At 37.0% G+C, this 18495-nt stretch overlaps 1 long non-coding RNA gene across 1 annotated transcript; it reads right to left on the minus strand.

Moving 5' to 3' along the window:
• Positions 1–1037: 1037 nt before the first annotated feature.
• Positions 1038–1570, minus strand: LOC134215174 (uncharacterized). The gene is made up of 3 exons (XR_009980056.1): positions 1502–1570; positions 1362–1442; positions 1038–1158 (listed from the first exon to the last, which is right to left on the minus strand). It is a non-coding gene; the product is annotated as an uncharacterized LOC134215174 (long non-coding RNA).
• Positions 1571–18495: the final 16925 nt, after the last annotated feature.

The following is an 18495-nucleotide window of genomic DNA, read 5'->3' on the forward strand; positions in this document are numbered from 1 at the left end:
ATGATATACGAATGCAGAAATGGTAACTTGGCTTAGAAACCTCGCAGTTAATAACTGTGGAAGTGCTAATTGAACACTAAGCTGCGAGGCGGCAATGTCCCAGTGGGGGATGTAATGCCAATGAAGAAGAAGAAGAAGGTTCTTCTGTCACTATGTCAACACCACCAATACCGATGCATTAACCTTTTTACTGTCACTTGCATAACCATATAACATCACCATTATCATATCAACAACCATCATTTTCACAATTTCATCGAGATCAGCAATCATCACCACTATCCCTACTACAATGTTGACGCAAACAAAAACCAGTCAGTCATTTTTTCCTAAATTTCCATTTCCATCAAACAAATGAAGCTTAAAAAGTTCGTTCAAAAATTAATTAATTATCTATCGCAAGAGTCAGTTCAGTTTTATGTAGATATGATGACAAGAAGAGAAAACTCGAATAGAAATACATTTTGAAACAATAATAATGCACTAGATTTTGATAAATATGACTCGTTTAAAATTTATTTTGGATTCTATTTAGTCTATTTACCGGCCCACAGTTCAGAACCGTGCGCCTAGCAATCATCAAAAATTCTCAACTTAAAATTTTAAATAGGGGGAAAGACGGCTTTGGCAGCCCGCATAATCATGAACCATAAGTGGATTATTTCTCAGAACGTTTATGAATATAAACAACATTACCGCTACTGATCTGATTGTTGTTCATATTAATGATACACTAACCTCACCATAAATCGTAATCACTGTATGATATGCTGTGATTGGCAAATCGACCATACGGGTAATGGGCGGTTAAGTATAATTACAATATAAAAAGGGACATTTTTCAGTACATTATTTTTCTAACATGGCATGTGGTATGGTCCAGTTATAATCCGTGTTTTGAATGAGAACAATATGGGATGTAGTATATAAACAGTAGAATGATATGAGAGAAAAATGGCACACCGTATCCCTTATCTTTCACTAGAAAGAAAGCAAATGAAAATTTCTCCCACGAAAAATAAAAAACAAGCGTTTGTTACATTTTCATTATTTATTTGTTTTCCTTCGTTTTCCTTAAATAAAATTTATGGGCAAGATAGTCAGTTTGTCTTTGTTTGGGCGTCCGGGAAGCTGCATCCGAAAGAATATTATTCTGACCTGAAAATACGCAGGAAGAAAACCGCGAGATTATAAATATGCACACACAACACGTTTTCCTAGACGAAAAATCTCGGAAAAGACTGTCTATCCCGCAAAACGGATGGCACACTTTGTGCGGAATTTACCGTCTTTTTCACCTTTTTTGGGATTTTCCCCGTGAACATGCAGAGTATATTCTATCAAATTGATGAAATACTTACCAATATCACGCCTCAATGAAATTGTTTTGCAGCTAAGCGGACTTTGCTTCCACATTTTTCCGCCAAGAACACTGCTGAGAACTGTGGGAATTTTTTATTATTCAAAAATGAATGAATGAATTACGCATTTCATTACTTACCCTTGATTTCCAGTACAAGATATAATTGGAAAAAGCACAAAAGTGATTCTGGTTTCACCGAACCAGTTGTTTATTTTTACAAACAAAACCAATGGCAGCTACACGGGAAAATAATTCTGCGATCTGTTGAAAATCATTGCAGAACTTTTACGTTTATTATGTTTTTATCATTGGAAGATATAATTCTTAATTTCGATTCCACACGGCAAGGAAACTAGACTAGATTTAGAAGATACATAATTATTTAATAGACATATTTCATATGGTTGATATATCATTTATGGGTCATTTATAGTATATTATCGTTTTCTCTCGAAATAACGGAAGATAACGTATATAAAATAAACAACAAACTATGACATTATTGCATACAGTATTGTCGATGAAACATGCTGTATAGTATTGATTATATGAATAAATATAGTAACATTGTAAATCTATGATTACACAATTAGTAACAGTATTCCTTAATGCAGGTGAATAGTAACAAGAATACTGCAGATGGTTTTTAATTATGCGGGAGGTTTTGTTTTATTATTGGCAGGGGGGTTTTTGTCGACCAAATTTTATGAAATTTGGCCACAATATTCTTTGATATGCAAAGAATGTTTAGGCCAAATTTGAGCCTATTCAGTCATAAAAAACCCCCTGCCAATAATAGAACAAAACCTGCCAAAGCCGTCATTCCCCCTACTACATATTTTAAAGCTCTTTTCAAGATACTGTCGCTATGGGCCTGTACACCCAACCAGGGGATGGAAGATTTTAATACAGTTTTGCATAAGAACCTTACAGAAACTGTATAATAATTGGGCATATACAATTCTGTAGATTTGTATTATTTTAATACAATATTTGCATAAAAAGCTTACAGAATTGTATATGCCCAGATTCTATACAATAATTGTCAGATTTGTTTTTTTGGGTGTAGGTCCTCAACAACATCGAAATCGCCTCCAAATAAGATTCAATAGGTTTACAAACATTTCTTGAGCTTCGAATTGTTGATAGTCTTATAGCGGATCTTTATTTCTATGGATCTATTGTCAATTTAGTCATTATTTTGACTGACTGGGGTTTAATCACCGTGGAAACTTATTTGTTGTTTTAATTGGCTTTTTTCGGTGACAATTAACCCTTATGCGGCCAACAAAAAAAACACACGTGGATGGCCGACAGGGTACCCGTGTTCCCATAAATTGATATTCTCATAACTTCAACAATATTCAACCGATTTGGATAATTTTGACAGTTTTGGAAACAGAAACTCATATACTTTTTGCCCATTGTCAAGGGTTACAGCTTATGCCCATGGTTATACAAGAAATCTTTGAAGTAAGGCTTAAGAGTCTACACGCGTAACCAAAGGCCATTCATCCAGTTTCAAATATGCTACAAGCTCTTTGCGCTTCTTAGAATTGAAGGTGTTCACAATATTCGCTTCGGGTAATGCAAAAATCCCTGAAATGAAGTCTTAGTCATCCGAGAAATCTCTGGAATAAAGCCTAAAGATCTACTCGCGTAACCAAAGGCCTATTATGCAAATTCAAACACGGTACATGCTCTTTGTGGTACTTAGCATAGAATGCGTTCACAGTATATGTTCCGAGTCATCCAATAAATCTCTGGAGTAAGGCCTGGACTTGTCTCAAAAGTGGTACATGCTTTTTGCGCATCTTGAAATCAAATGTGATCACTACATATGTTCTGCGCTATCGAAGAAATCTCTCGGATAAGTCCTCTGGCGCCTTCATTGCATATGTTCATGGTCATCCAAGAAAACCCTGGAAAAGGCCTTCAGGTCTACACGCGTAACCAGAGATCTTTTAGATTGTTTCAAAAGTGGTGCATGCCCTTTGTGGTACATAGAAAAGAGCGCTTTCATTGCATATGTTGATGGTCATCCAAGAAAATCCTGGAAAAGGCCTTAAGATCTACACGCATAACCAGAGATCTTTTAGATTGTTTCAAAACTGGTACATGCCCTTTGTGGTACATAGAATAGAACGCCTTTATTGCATATGTTCATGGTCATCCAAGAAAACCCTGGAAAAGGCCTTAAGATCTACACGCGTAACTAAAGATCTTTCAGATTTTTTCAAAAGTTTTACATGCCCTTTGTGGTACATAGAATAGATTGCGTCCATTGCATAGGTTCATGGTCATCCAAGAAAACCCTGGAATAGGACTTTAAATCTGCATGGGTACCCAGAGATCTTTTGGCTTGTTTCAAAAGTGGTACATGCCCTTTGTGGTATATAGAATAGAATACGTCCATTGCATATGTTTATGGTCTTCCAAGAAAATGCTAAAATAGGCCTCAGGATCTTCACACGTAACCTTTCAGATTGTTTCAAAAGTGGCATATGCCCTTTGTGGTACATAGAATATACCGCTTTCATTGCATATGTTCATGGGTATCCAAGAGAACACTTGAACAATCAGCAATAACTTCACGCGTAATCAGAGTTCTTTCGGCCTATTTGAATAGTTATACATGCCTTTTATGGTACGTATAATAGAATGCACCAATGTTCATGGTCATCAAAGAAAACCCTGAAGTAAGGCATTAGGATCTACACCAGAGATATATCAGCCTGTTTTAAATTTGGTACATGCCTTTGGGGCCCATGAATAAAATGCGTTCATGGCATATGCTAATGGTCATCCTAGAAATTTATGGAGTAAGACTTCTAGACTTACACGAATATCTAGAGGGTCTTTAAGGTCACTCCTTACGGAATCCAAGTTTCAAAGTGCTCGCTACGACGCAGCAAAGCTAAATCAACAAACATGACAGTTGTGCGCCGCCTCCGTATCGATTGGTGTGCCCCCGAAAACGCGAGCACTTTGAAACTTGGATTCCGTGAGGAGTGTCCTTAATTCAATTTTAATATGGTACATGATCTTTGCGATATTAGCCCGTTTTTTCCCTCACGTTCTCGGCGTGAAGTTGTATCGTTCCAATTTATTTACATTTTGCATTTCCAAAGCATAGACAACTTCATATTAGTGATATCAATGAAGTTTGTATACTACCTGGAACCAACAACAACAAGACAACAATAACTACTTGGAATGCTAATATATCAAGATGAGGTTTCACATCTTGTTTATTCTTCAATAACTGCCCAGAGCTAATGACAACAACTTGAACTACTTGAAATGCAAACATATACCAATAGCCTTCCGTTCGTGGGTTGATCTACAGATCATTCCTATATGGAGTTCTTAGACTACCTAGTACCATGGCAAAACAAAAACTACAGCAGACGTTCGATAACTGCAAGTCATTTAACTGCAATTCGATAGTTGCAACAGTTTTACAGTTATCGGACCGCTAAACTTCAAACCGATGTCAGACTCAATGACAACTGCATTGCGCTGCACATTTAGATTCACTTTTCTTGCATTTGACGTCGATTGACAACCGTTTGACGTCTAGAGTGCGTTGCAGTTATCGAACGGCATTCGATAACTGAAAAGTAAACATTTTGCAGTTATCGAACGGCTACTGTACTAGGAATGCGTATATTCACTCAGATGAGGTTGACCCGATTTTGTCACACCCAGATTTTGTCTACCCCTGATTTTGCCTAACCCAATTTTTTCGACAAAAAAATACGGATTCCATTCACGTATTTTGCCTTGCCTTCATTACGGAGCCCACGACAATGAAAATAACTACTTAAAATACACACATATACCACAATCAAACAATAATATTGTGAAAAAAGTGTATTTTGTGTGAATTATTGTTTGATTGTGAAAATTGTGATAAATGTGATTTTAGGCGTCTGATGATGGCTGAAGCGTAGTAAGCCGAAACGCGTAACGCTAAATTGCTGTTTTGATTTAATTGTCACCGAAAAAAGCCAATTAAAACAACAAATAGTCATTATTTTGTCGAATGTTTCGTACTGTGTCATTTCGCTTACCACGTTTAATTCGCTTATTACTCTGTCTCTCTTAGTTATCTCATGTTTCCTACGTTATTCAGTTTAATTCTATACTAATCTACGTGTCTCTATTGCTAAAGGTCACCTCCTCTCAGACGAGTATCCTAGTTCAAGCGTATAAATAAGCTCCGCTTAAGAGATAAGCGAAGGTGAAGAAATGGTCTCTGAGTTGTCTAATCGTCTCAAAGCCTTACACGCAAGCGTAGCATAACTGTAATTGTATGTGTCGTGGTCAGCTATAGGATTCACTTTTTGGTGGCAAAGTACAGCTTCATCACGCCTATTCCAAATCTATTAGAAAACAAATTATCGAGAATGAAGCCAATGTAAGATTGTTTGCATACCATCGTTTTAATTTGTGGTATTTTCAATTATGGCTCGTTAAAGTTAGACATAACAAAATAAAAAGGTGCCACGTTCCTAGTTTTGATAAAACTTCTACTCAGTAAATCCAGGAGTCAATTCCCTATTAATGTCTTGATGATATTTTCTACTAATTAATTCCTACCTAGCTATGTTTAAGCGTGGACTCATCATCATCAGAGAACGCCTCAAAAAAGTATTGTCGCAGAGAAGAGATCTCACATCATTATCACTAATGAAAAAGACCTCTGCCTGTCTGCACCACCATTCAAGGTTCCAAGATACGATGTCCGTTGAATCACATGCACATGCGTAAAATCAATGCACCAATGCCAGATTATATGTGACGCGGCACTAAACAAAATAGTCAACATGTGATACCACCACGACAGGATATGTCTTTAATTGCCATATCAGTGTTAATGGCGTAAGCCCACCCATCGCGGCAAGGTAACATATCCGACGGGAGGGAAAAAAAATGAACTACTGTAATTGCCTTAAATTTTTAAAACGGTCTCTACTGATATTGAAATCAAACGTGGGTATATCGTCGAGCATACACAAAAAATCTAACGGGTGATTTTGTCCAAACACAGTGCGATGCCGATTTATATAAAATAAGGTACGTTGACGGGAACGACGTGCTGAAACATAGAAGTTCGCCTGACGTATAAGATCTGGACAGTCTATCCGGTTGTCAATTATATCGAAGGCGAACATCCTTTGAGGGAAAGATGGACTTTAGCGTAAGGTCTCAAGCTTTATTAACTGACATCGGTTTTCAAAGAAGGGGGGGGAATGAAGTGGATCGTCCAATGGTAAACTACGTAACGCGAAATGTACAAAAGAACGTTGTACTTTTCTGATTCGAGATGCATGGCATTCCTGGTAAGGGGCCCATACTTGGACGACGTATTCAAGAAGGCGGCGGATAAGCGCACAGTACAGTATTTTCAAAGCGCATACATCGCGAAACTACAGTGCATTACGGCGGTATATTTTCATATTACGTCTCACTGCTCATTTCGCGCTTCTCCCTTTTAACAGTGAGAAGAAAAAAATTAAGAGTGAGAAGTGAGACGCCTCTCTTCTTATTCCCAATTTCTCACTTTTCAAATGACCTATTCGACCAAATGTCTTATTCGGCCAAACGTCTTTTTCGGCCAAATGACCCTATCGGCCTAATGGCCCTGTCGGCCAAATGACCATTTCGGTCAAACAACCCTTTGGTCCGAATGACCCTTTCGGCCAAACGACCCTTCCGGCCAAATTATCCTTCGGCCATAACAGTATATACAGCCAAACAACTTTCGGCCTAGTGGCATTCGGCTAAATGGCTTTCGACCGAATGGGTTTTGGCCAAACGACACTTCCCCGGAATTAATATATGTGGCGATTTCGCTGGTCATCAGACTGCATCGCCGATAAACACTTCACTTATAATTATTGCTAATCATTTAGCTCGGCTAACTTCTGCTAATTTTCAGGTGGGTGTGCGCATAGAAAAACTTCATTATTGGTTGAAAATGACTCATAGCCATTTTCCCGAACTAATGGTACAAATGTCTAGTATTATTTCAAAGAATACTGGATTGTCACTTTCAAGGTACGGAAAAACAAATGAAACAATTAAATCATGATTTGTATGTTAAATTGGGATTTCGGATTCACCAGTAGCCGCTAGACTGCACCTATGGGATAAAATGTATCAACTCATATAATCTTTCCTAGTGCATTTATGAGTGGTTATAATCCTTACAATTCAATATTAGACATTCATTATCAACCATTAGACATTCAGTGCAAAGATTGAGAAAAATCCTTTGATAATAAAATAAGGTCATACAAGTTATAAGGTTTACAATCAACCATGCGTTCCCGTTATCGAAAAAGTTTAATGAACATTTGGGACCAGTACTTCGTACTATGGTTTGGAACTTCAGATTCGGAAAATGAATCTATAAAGAAACTTCAAAAATGTGTATACAATGCTGAACATATACGAAAATTCTATATTCTTATACGAATCTATCTATCTATCTATCTATTCTTCTATCTATCTATCTATCTATATCTTTTATCTTTCTATCTATCTATCTATCTTCCATATCTATCTATCTATCAATTCTTGTATTCAAACAACAGTTATCATTTGTATGACCGCGCGTCACTCAAGAATATTTAAGCAGTCCAATTTTTACTAATTTATATCCTTTTTCTTCTTCTATTTACGATGAAGTTGAAAAAAATTGACAATCTAAATCCATTCTCTCCGATGAAATGGTTTGTCGTGCATTTTGTATTGTAATTTCAAAACATGTCATCTAAGTTAACTAAAGTTAACTTAAGTTGATATTATCATCAGATAACGGAAGAATCGATTTGTGTTAATTTTGGTTTGGCTACTAAATTAATTCGAAAAGTGTCATGATAAAAATGTCAAAAAAATGAAAAAATATTTTGAATAACCGGTTTGTTTTTTTAATAAATTGTACACGTAATTGTATACGTAAAAAAATATATAAGCAAATTGATCAAGTTTGGGTGAGACTAAGTTCGACGGGTCAGCTAGTAATGTATAAAACCCAGTTATTCTTAAGCACTTATTACTACAGTATTGACCCGATTTTGTCAACCCAAAAAAAATTGAAAATTTTAGTCGTTGATTTTATTTTTGTAAAGAAGATCGCAAACAACAATGATTTTTATTATATAACTTTCACCGCCTATGGCTTATTATGAATGATTTCTGATTTCCTGCCATGAATTTTGTAACCCTTTTCAACATGAAACTACGGGTTCAATTCACGCATTTTCCCTTTCCTAGGCATAAACTGTCATATTTGTAAAACAAATTGAAAAATTTAAAATAAAAACTTTCCCGATTTTGTCACATTTTCTATTTTATTTATCACCCCAAAATTATCCAGGGGGTGATAAAATTGGGATGTTACTGTATCGGAACAGTTTAATATTTTGTTTTATTCTACAGCTTCCATGTCTTTTCAATATCAAAAAGTCTTACCATTATAGGGCATCTTTGTTTCTTAGATCTTTATTGACATTTTTTATCCTTTCATCCTTTATCTTTACACTCGTTTGATTCACATACGGCAATTCTTTTTGAAACGATGATAAGACTCCTAAAAAGTTATAGCTTAATAGCTTGAGATATAAGGCAGTTGAGCACAAATGGCCGGGCTTCGGACGCATCATACCAAGCGCCAATGAAAAATTTCCATTTTTGCCTTTCTCGTATACTAAGTATACAGTAAAGGCTATATGATCGCTCCAAAAACAAACTTTTTATAGAAGGCCCGGAGACCCATAGTGTTATATACCAATCGACTCAGTTCGACGAATTGAGGTGATGTCTGTGTGTGTGTGTGTGTATGTGTGTGTGTGCGCAAAACTACTCAAAAAATGTCACTCATTTTTCGGGCACTTATCCTCAACCGATTTGCTCGCAACAAGTTGCATTCGACGCAGAATCCTGTCCCATTGTTTCCTATTTGAAATTGGACAGATTGAACTATGGGATCGGAAGTTATGGCCAAAATACAAAATTATACGAAAAAATCGCGTAAAAAATGTCACTCATTTTTCGGACACTTATCCTCAACCGATTTGCTCGCAACAAGTTGCATTCGACGCAGAATCCTGTCCCATTGATTCCTATTTGAAATTGGCCAGATCGAACTATGGGATAGGAAGTTATGGCCAAAATACAAAATCATACGAAAAAATCGCGTAAAAAATGTCACTCATTTTTCGGGCACTTACCCTCGACCGATTTGCTCGCAACAAATTGCATTCGACGCAGAATCCTGTCCCATTGTTTCCTATTTGAAATTGGCTAGATCGGACTATGGGATCAAAACTTATGGCCAAAAAACAAAATCATACGAAAACATCGTGTAAAAAATGTCACTCATTTTTCGGGCACTTATCCTCAACCGATTTGCGCGCCTCAAGTTGCATTCGACGCTGAATCCTGTCCCACTGTCTCCTTTTTTAAATTGGCCAGATCGAACTATGGAATCGAAAGTTATGGCCAAAATACAAAATCCTACGAAAAAATCGCGTAAAAAATGTCACTCATTTTTCGGGCACTTATCCTCAACCTCAACCTGCTCGCAACAAGTTGCATTCGACGCAGAATCCTGTCCCATTGTTTCCTATTCGAAATTGGCCAGATCGGACTATGGGATCAAAAGTTATGGCCAAAACACAAAATCATACAAAAACATCGTGTAAAAAATGTCACTCATTTTTCGGGCACTAATCCCTAACCGATTTGCTCGCAACAAGTTGCATTCGACGCAGAATCCTGTCCCATTGTTTTCTATTTGAAATTGGCCAGATCGGACTATGGGATCGAAAGTTATGGCCAAAATACAAAATCCTACGAAAAAATCGCGTAAAAAATGTCACTCATTTTTCGGGCACTTATCCTCAACCGATTTGCTCGCATTAAATTGCATTCGAAGCATCGAAGCAATTGCATCATATTTTTTTATTGAAAATTGGCCAGATCGGACTATGGGCTTAGATGTTATGGTCAAATTACTATTTATTGTGAAAAAGAGTTCAAAAAAGTCTAGCGGTGTTTCTGGACAGCAGCATTTCTCTGCCATTATTTTTGAATATTTGGAAATTCGAGAAAAAGGTGAAAGATTTCTCTGCAAGTTCTACAATATGTCGAAAAATCAGTAGTGATTTTTTTTTAAAAAGTGAACTAATTTTCAATGAGAGTGAAAAGTTACTGGCTTGCCGATCTTGAGATTATAGGGGCGCTTTACACAAGAATATATAATATGTGCTCAAGAACTCAACCATTTCCTCCTCAAAATGACATTTTTATGTATTTATCAGTTCAAACAAGAAGATGGACCTCGCCCGACTAGAAGGTCATATCATAATTATATCATCCTATGTTATTATGTTACACTAAATTTTTATAACAAAATTTGTTAGAAACATGGTGCAGGATGTTGTTAAAATATCTAAATTTCTATCAAAAACTACACTACTGGAAACAAAAAACTATCAAATTTTGTTACAATTTTATCATAAAAATAACATATTTTGTTAGAAATTTATAACAGAATCAGATACAAAATATATTGTTTCTGTGCAGTTGGAATTTTTTACAGGTCGTGATAGGTCTTCAGATTGTGGTCAACAATCAGATTTTTTTTATTTTTGTTTGAACAAGAATATTTTTCAAGAACATGAAACTTACAACATTACAAATTGGGCAACCTTTTCAAATTATCTCAGCTTTGTGATATCTATGGCTGGGAGACTTTGCTATATCTATTTTAATTGCCTACTGTTGGGCAATTCTGTGTTAAGCATTTTTCAAATCATATTATGATATAATCATGTTACAACATTTGAAAGATAATGGCTACTGAGAACAAAATTGTATCAAAATAAGTTATAAATATCACAATATGTTAAAATTGTGTTCAATTTTAGTTATGCTCTTCTAGTCGGGCGGATATCTCAAACAAATGCTTCCTGATTTTCCACGATGAAACGGCTTCAAAATTCGGTGAGATCTTTCCGATTATCCTTATCATCCATTTGCCATTTAGTTCTCCGTTATTTTTGTCTTTGATATTCGATTTCAACCACATTAAGATCTACGAGTTACGATTTAAGATTTGGAAATGGTGGGTTTTTGCCTTGTATTAGCATTTTGCCCATTGTATGCCTAAAACCAAAGATACAACAAACAAACCATAAGACTCAAACTCTTCCCTGAAAAAGAATTAATGAGCTTTTTATTTACATTTTTTTTGTATCTTTATTAAGGAGAATTTCAGCCCTAGGATGGCTCGTCTCCGTCATATTTACATTATTATTTTTGTATCATTTCAGTGTAACACAAACATTTCTTTATTTAATTACTCTCCCGGTTTTATTACCTTTCATTTATAAGCTAAATTCCAGCTCGGACAAGTAATTTATTGCATATTTTCACATTGGATAATTGTTCAATAAAATATGTGTGAATCAATTCATCTCTAGGTTGAATTAGCTTGAATTTTAGTTGTGTTGCTCATACAGACTTAATCGCCTGACAGATCTTTAAACAATATTTCTCGTTGATAGTTTGATAGTATTTGATCAATAGTTTGTTTTTTCCTACTTTAAGAAAAAAATAATTCCTTCAGGTTACATGTTTCATTCCCGTTATTGTTAAGCGTATATATTAAAACTTCACTCTATATTAAAAAAAAAATCTCAATTGGAAACAAATTGGGGGAAGGGACATTTAACATATTTTTATTCTCGTTTCAGAGAGCGAACAATGGCGCTTAAACCTAGGCTAATTAGCCAGGGCAAGTTTAATAGCTTTGCCCCATCCCAAGGAAATCAACAATGGAGTGACATAAATTTCTTAGCATGATCACTCTCAACGTCCATTCAAACTTATTATATCATTTGCTTATGATGATACTCCTTAACTATATACCCTACCAACCATCCAACTCCTTGACATCTATGAGGGCGTCGGTGAGTCGCTGGCCTCTCGTTAAGTAGATGTCATATCATCATTTCCTTCCTTTCCCTAGCAACGGAGAAGATGGGCGTGGCCGGCAATGGTAGCTTTCATGCTTTATCATTTTGGACCTTCAATTGGGTTGCTATTAAATCCCAAGTAGTAATCTATAAGCAGTTGGAGTAAGAAATTTAAAGAATATACATGACAGCTACATATCAGTATGCAATCTACGAAATAGAGTTCAAAAAAGTCTAGCTCATTTTTTTAGCACTTAGACATCATCTATTCCCCCCCAAGCAATACAAGTTCAACAAATCTGGTTGCAGTAACCATATAGTGACTGAATCCGGTCATATATAAGTTACTGTGATTGATGTGCAATATGTGTGCTTCTCAGGTCGCTCGCAACAGATTGCATTCGACGCAGAATCTTGTCCCATTGTTTCCTATAGAAACTTGGCCGGATCGTACAATTGGGTCAAAAGTTATGGCGAAAATACTAATTTTAAAATAAAATGCCATTTTTTGCTCTTATGCTCATCCGATTTGTTTGCAACAAATTGCGTTTGGCGAGAATTTTTTTTATGCATATAAAAAAATATGAAAAATAAGACCAATCCACATATTAGTGTTATTTGAGATTTTTCCAAACCTTTTGAACGAACGAGAAAGGCACCATCACCGCTAGGTGGATTAATCTGGGTTTTTCTGCCAAAGTTTTCGTATAACATATTAAGTTAATTACAAAACCCATTGGACATCGTTGAACGGCATCATGCGATCAATTATATTTTATAAAATTAAACATTTTAGGCATCCCTTACTTTTAACACTGAAAGTCAAATAATTCATGATTTTTTTCGAAAGGAAAACAAGTAATCTATATACATAAAAATGAGTTTCTGTCTGTATGAACCTTATAGACTTGGAAACTACTAAACCGATTGGCGTAAAAATTTGTATGCAAAGGATTTTGGAGCTGGGGAAGGTTCTTCAGATGATTCGAGACCCCTCCCCGCTTTGGAAAGGGGGGCTCCCATACAAAGGAAACACCAATTTATTCATGCCTTTAACTAGGGTAAAGTGCCCAATAGTGGACCCCCAACCAATAGTGGACCCTCCAGCCATTTTTGCATTATTACTGCACAATGTCAACATTTTGCTATGAAATTCTATCGGGAGAACCTACCTTACAGTCCTATGATTTGATTACATGCATTGGAAATGCTATGGAAAGTAAAATTAGATATTTTTTTACAATTCTATAACAAATAAATACGAGAGTGTCCATTATAGGAATATTTTGGGGGTCCATAATAGGGAAGAAGAACGTCCCGAAACGGGACATGAAAATCAAATGAAGTGTCGACTATGGGGAAGCAATTTCTTATTATGGACCCCCAGGGGGTCTCCTATAGGGCGAATTCAGTTAGACTTTAAAATGTTGATTTCAACGAATAACGTCGTGTATTTGGGTGTTTTATGTATGTATCGTGAAGAGGGGATCCAGAGCTTGTTGTTAGATATCATGCAGAGTTGATATGTTGAAAATGTTTAAGCCTTATGACAGGAAGAGCAAAATTCCGCTACTAGGGGGTCCACTATTGGAGATTTTACCCTATTCATAACATAATAATCAGAGAATAAATCAATTAAAGACGAAACGAAGTTCGTCGGGTCTGCTAGTCAATACATAAAATACAATTCGATGGGGTAAAATTATCCAATCGTTGTTTCAAACTCTATGCAGGAAACGCTCTGCAATATAATTTATGAAACATTACTCTTTGGTTTCTAATTTAGAAAGATTAATTTTCAATGTGAAATCGTCGTTACACCAACAAACAGATCTTTGGAAACTTTGGGAAGAACTTTGGGAAGCCATATCATGGCAAATAGGTTCAAAATGCATTATTGATCAGTGGCATGTAGCTCTATTTAAGCCCGCTAAAATTCCAAATGGAAAATCCAACTCGATGATAAAAATCCATCAAGCTCTTATAGCTCTATCAAGCTTTCTTACTGGATGAGAGCAATCCGACACGCGCATTCGAAGCTCTTGGGCTAGCTCAGCTTTCGAATGCAAGAACGAGAAAGCTATCCTTGAAATGCATGTACCATTACCACCCACCACCTCTCTAGAAGCTTCGCTTCGTATATAGAAAAATACATAGCGAATGAGTTGCAATAAGATAATGTAAATCCTCGTGTCCAAAATAAATAAGAGGAAAAACCTGTAGCAACACATTTGGGTTAACACCCCAAGTGAAGCACATGGGTGCGTTGAGCACCAGAACCGTCATCGTTATCATCGTTGTCTCTATACCTTATTTACCTGCCCATGATTTTATTATTTCATCTCCCACGCTTTTAAGAAAATCTTCACTGAACCGAGATTGACGGTTTGCTTATCACTCTTGTTTTTTTCTCCGAATCATAACATTGGACCACGACTGACGGTGAGATTCTGAGATTTTCACGTGTTTTTCTCTCACCCACATGCCACCCACCGCCGTCGATCCGATTCATACTTCGCCTATGTGCCCGACTGCTACCTACATAAAAAGCAAAGAACAAAAGGAAAATCCGAGTCCAAAAAAGCATGTTTGAATGCGATATCCGTTTCTTTTACTCTTGCGTCTTAATCGTTGAAGGGTTGTTCTTATCCTCTCTCATTCTTGCTCATCGCATAGCTTCACCTACACATTCGCACGTTATATCCATGCAGTCGTTGAGCTGCTGCCACCGCCGCCGCCGGTGGGTAACATATTTCCTTCGAGCTTGCTTCCCACCGTTCGTTCTCACAAGCTCTGGGTTGCTCTCGACCGGCAATGCACCCACGAGAAGCGCGGTTTCTCAACATTCGTGAGCGTGAGATCCATGTGCATCCGCGGAGAGAAATGGCACATTTTAAACATAACTTTATGTAACCGACTTTATCCGATGGTGGATTGTCAGCATAAGTTGCAGCAGGAAAACTCACACACTGTTGACTTTGGAGAAGATTTCGCGATGATTGTGTGCTCTGTTCGCAACGATGGTGTACTTGATCGTTGTTCGATAACGAATGGCTTTTCGGTTTCAAAAAATTCCCTTAGATTCGCCTGGTTTAGGCATTTATCTGAGAAGGTTGATATGATAAAACGACAATTTTTGTTCTCTATTCGCATATTAAGAAGCAAAATATGTTATCATTCGAAGATTGTTGCAGAGACTGCGCTCGCAAAATTGAATTTTGATTCATATTACTATCATTTTTTTGCACCAATGAAAAAAGACATCCAAAGAAGCAATCATAAAGATGCAATTGCAAGGACGTTTTCGATGATTAAGTAATTTGGGCTCGATTATTTAGTAGTTTGTCTATAACTCATTCCAAAGGTTGAATTTCAAAATGTGTTGTATGGTGGACTTCTAGTGCGAAGGTTTTTCCTCAACTCTGCCAAACAGCTCGTTGATTGAATTCCACTAATAACAGTGTTGAAGCGCTACACGCAAAAAAAGCGTTCATGAATTCGTGAACTAACAAGTTCACGGTGTATTTTTTCATGAACAACAGTCACGGATTCGGGAACACAGTCACGTTTTCTGGAACGTTCTGGAAAACGTGACTGGTGTTTCCGAATCTATGAATTAAATCACGGTTTATTTTTGCTGGTTCATGAGTTCGGGAACGCTTTTTTTGCGTGTAGTTGCAGCAATTTATACTAAAGGATAAAAATAATTCCAATCACTGTAACTAGCGCTATAGCCCCGTTATTAGATGAATGCAAACAACTATTGGACACAATTGTAAAAGACCTCCGCACTAGAAGTCCACCATACAAAAACATTTTGAAATTCACCTTCTGGAATGAATCATTGACAAACTACTAAATGGTCGAACCTAAATTACTAAATGTTCGAAAATATTCTTGATCACCGATTTGATTTGACCAGATTGATATTTGGCGACCTGGAAATAATAAAAACATACTTTTCATCATTTCTTTATCACGTTTTAATAAGTATCAGTTACGGTTTTCCAGATCCAGGTTTTTGAGTTGGTTGATTTAAATATAACATCCACCAGGCGAACACTCCAGTTCGATCGAATCGCGCCGGGGACTAAGACAAGGTGATGGACTTTCGTGCCTGTTGTTCAACATTGCGCTAGAAGGTGTCATGCGGAGAGCCGGGTGTAACAGCCGGGGTACGATTTTCAACAGATCCAGTCAATTTATTTGCTTCGCGGATGACATGGACATTGTCGGCCGAACATTTGCAAAGGTGGCAGAATTGTACACCCGCCTGAAACGTGAAGCAACAAAAGTTGAACTGATGGTGAATGCGTCAGGGCCCGCCTGGGTAGCAGTGTTACGATAGACGGGGATACCTTCGAGGTGGTCGAGGAATTCGTCTACCTCGGATCCTTGCTAACGGCTGACAACAACGTTAGTCGTGAAATACGAAGGCGCATCATCTGTGGAAGTCGGGCCTACTACGGGCTCCAGAAGAAACTGCGGTCGAAAAAGATTCGCCACCGCATCAAATGTGTCATGTACAAGACGCTTATAAGACCGGTTGTCCTCTACGGACATGAAACATGGACAATGCTCGAGGAGGACTTGCAAGCACTCGGAATATTCGAGAGATGGGTGCTTAGGACCATCTTTGGCGGTGTGCAAGAAGACGGTGTGTGGCGGCGAAAAATGAACCATGAGCTCGCCCAACTCTACGGCGAACCCAGTATCCAGATGGTAGCTAAAGCCGGAAGGGTACGATGGGCAGGACATGTAGCAAGAATGCCGGACAGCAACCCTGCAAAGATGGTATTCGCTTCCGATCCGGCAGGTACGAGACGGCGTGGAGCGCAGCGAGCGAGATGGGCAGACCAGGTGCAAAACGACTTGGCGAGTGTGGGGTGTATCCGAGGATGCGGCCTCGAACCGTGCATTGTGGCGTCAAATTGTTGATTCAGTGTTATCTGTTTAGATGTTAACTAAATAAATGAAATGAATCCACCATATTTTGAAATTTTTCGCCCATTTCCTAATTATGGAAAGAATGCATGTTGTCGCGAAATAATCGATTAAGAAATGTGGTATTCATGAACACTGTGATCCATTTAGATGACGAGAGAGCAATTCTCACAAATCTTTTCCATTTTATCACACAATGAATGGCCATTGCGGTAATAAAATTAATCCTGTATTTTGCGCTCGACAATGCCGGCCAAGTGGGTGCCTTTTTGACATTCAAGAGGTAGAAAATATTTACATATTTTAATCAACGTAGGCCTCAAATTTATGAAAAATATTGGCACTCATGAGCTCTGTTTAGTTTATCAAAAGTCAAAAAGTATACTTTGTTGATTTGTTTGATACTCTTTATCATTCATTCGCTATCCAGTATTTTGCGCTCGGTAATGGCGGCGTGAGTTACCCTTAGTTTGACATTCAAGAGGTAGAAAACATTGGAACTCATCTAGTTTGCCATGATGAAATAAAAATTTGTTGAGAAAATAAACAAACGTCAACGATCGTATGTAATGGAAGTTGAACCATAGATATAATAATTATTATCGTTAAATTTAGTGTCTATATAATGCTATTTATGTCCATTTTGAATTTTTTAAGGAGCTCCACAGTTCAAGGCAATGAGTTGATGTTATTCCAACATATTCCGACCTGAGAATATCAACTATATTTGAAGAGGAGAAGGTCTGATTAAAAAACGCCTCTATTTCCGACCAAGATTATGAAAGGTTTTTACATCACTAGAAATACGTAGAGATGTACCAAACATTGTTGAATGCAACTTAGTAAAAAAAACAGTACGGATGAAAATATAAATGCTAAACAAATATTCTACCAACAATCTCTAATTTTTATTCATCGTTCTCGTTGAATTACATTTCAAAACAGAACAGAAATTTGAATACGAGACATTAATATGTAGTATCAATCCAATTTGAAAAAGATCATGTACACACACATCTTTCAATATTTATAATTTTTAGATGATGGTATTTAAATGCCAATGTTTTTTTTCAGCTCGTTTGTATTGAGTGAAATTATCACGTAAATTTATTGGAAAACTATAGAAACTTTTAAACGATTTTGTTTGAGATTTCGCGTTTTTAGCAGACTTGTGGGAAGTTCTTACGTTTGCTG

Source organism: Armigeres subalbatus, chromosome 2 (assembly GCF_024139115.2).
Source record: "Armigeres subalbatus isolate Guangzhou_Male chromosome 2, GZ_Asu_2, whole genome shotgun sequence".
Classification (NCBI taxonomy): domain Eukaryota; kingdom Metazoa; phylum Arthropoda; class Insecta; order Diptera; family Culicidae; genus Armigeres; species Armigeres subalbatus.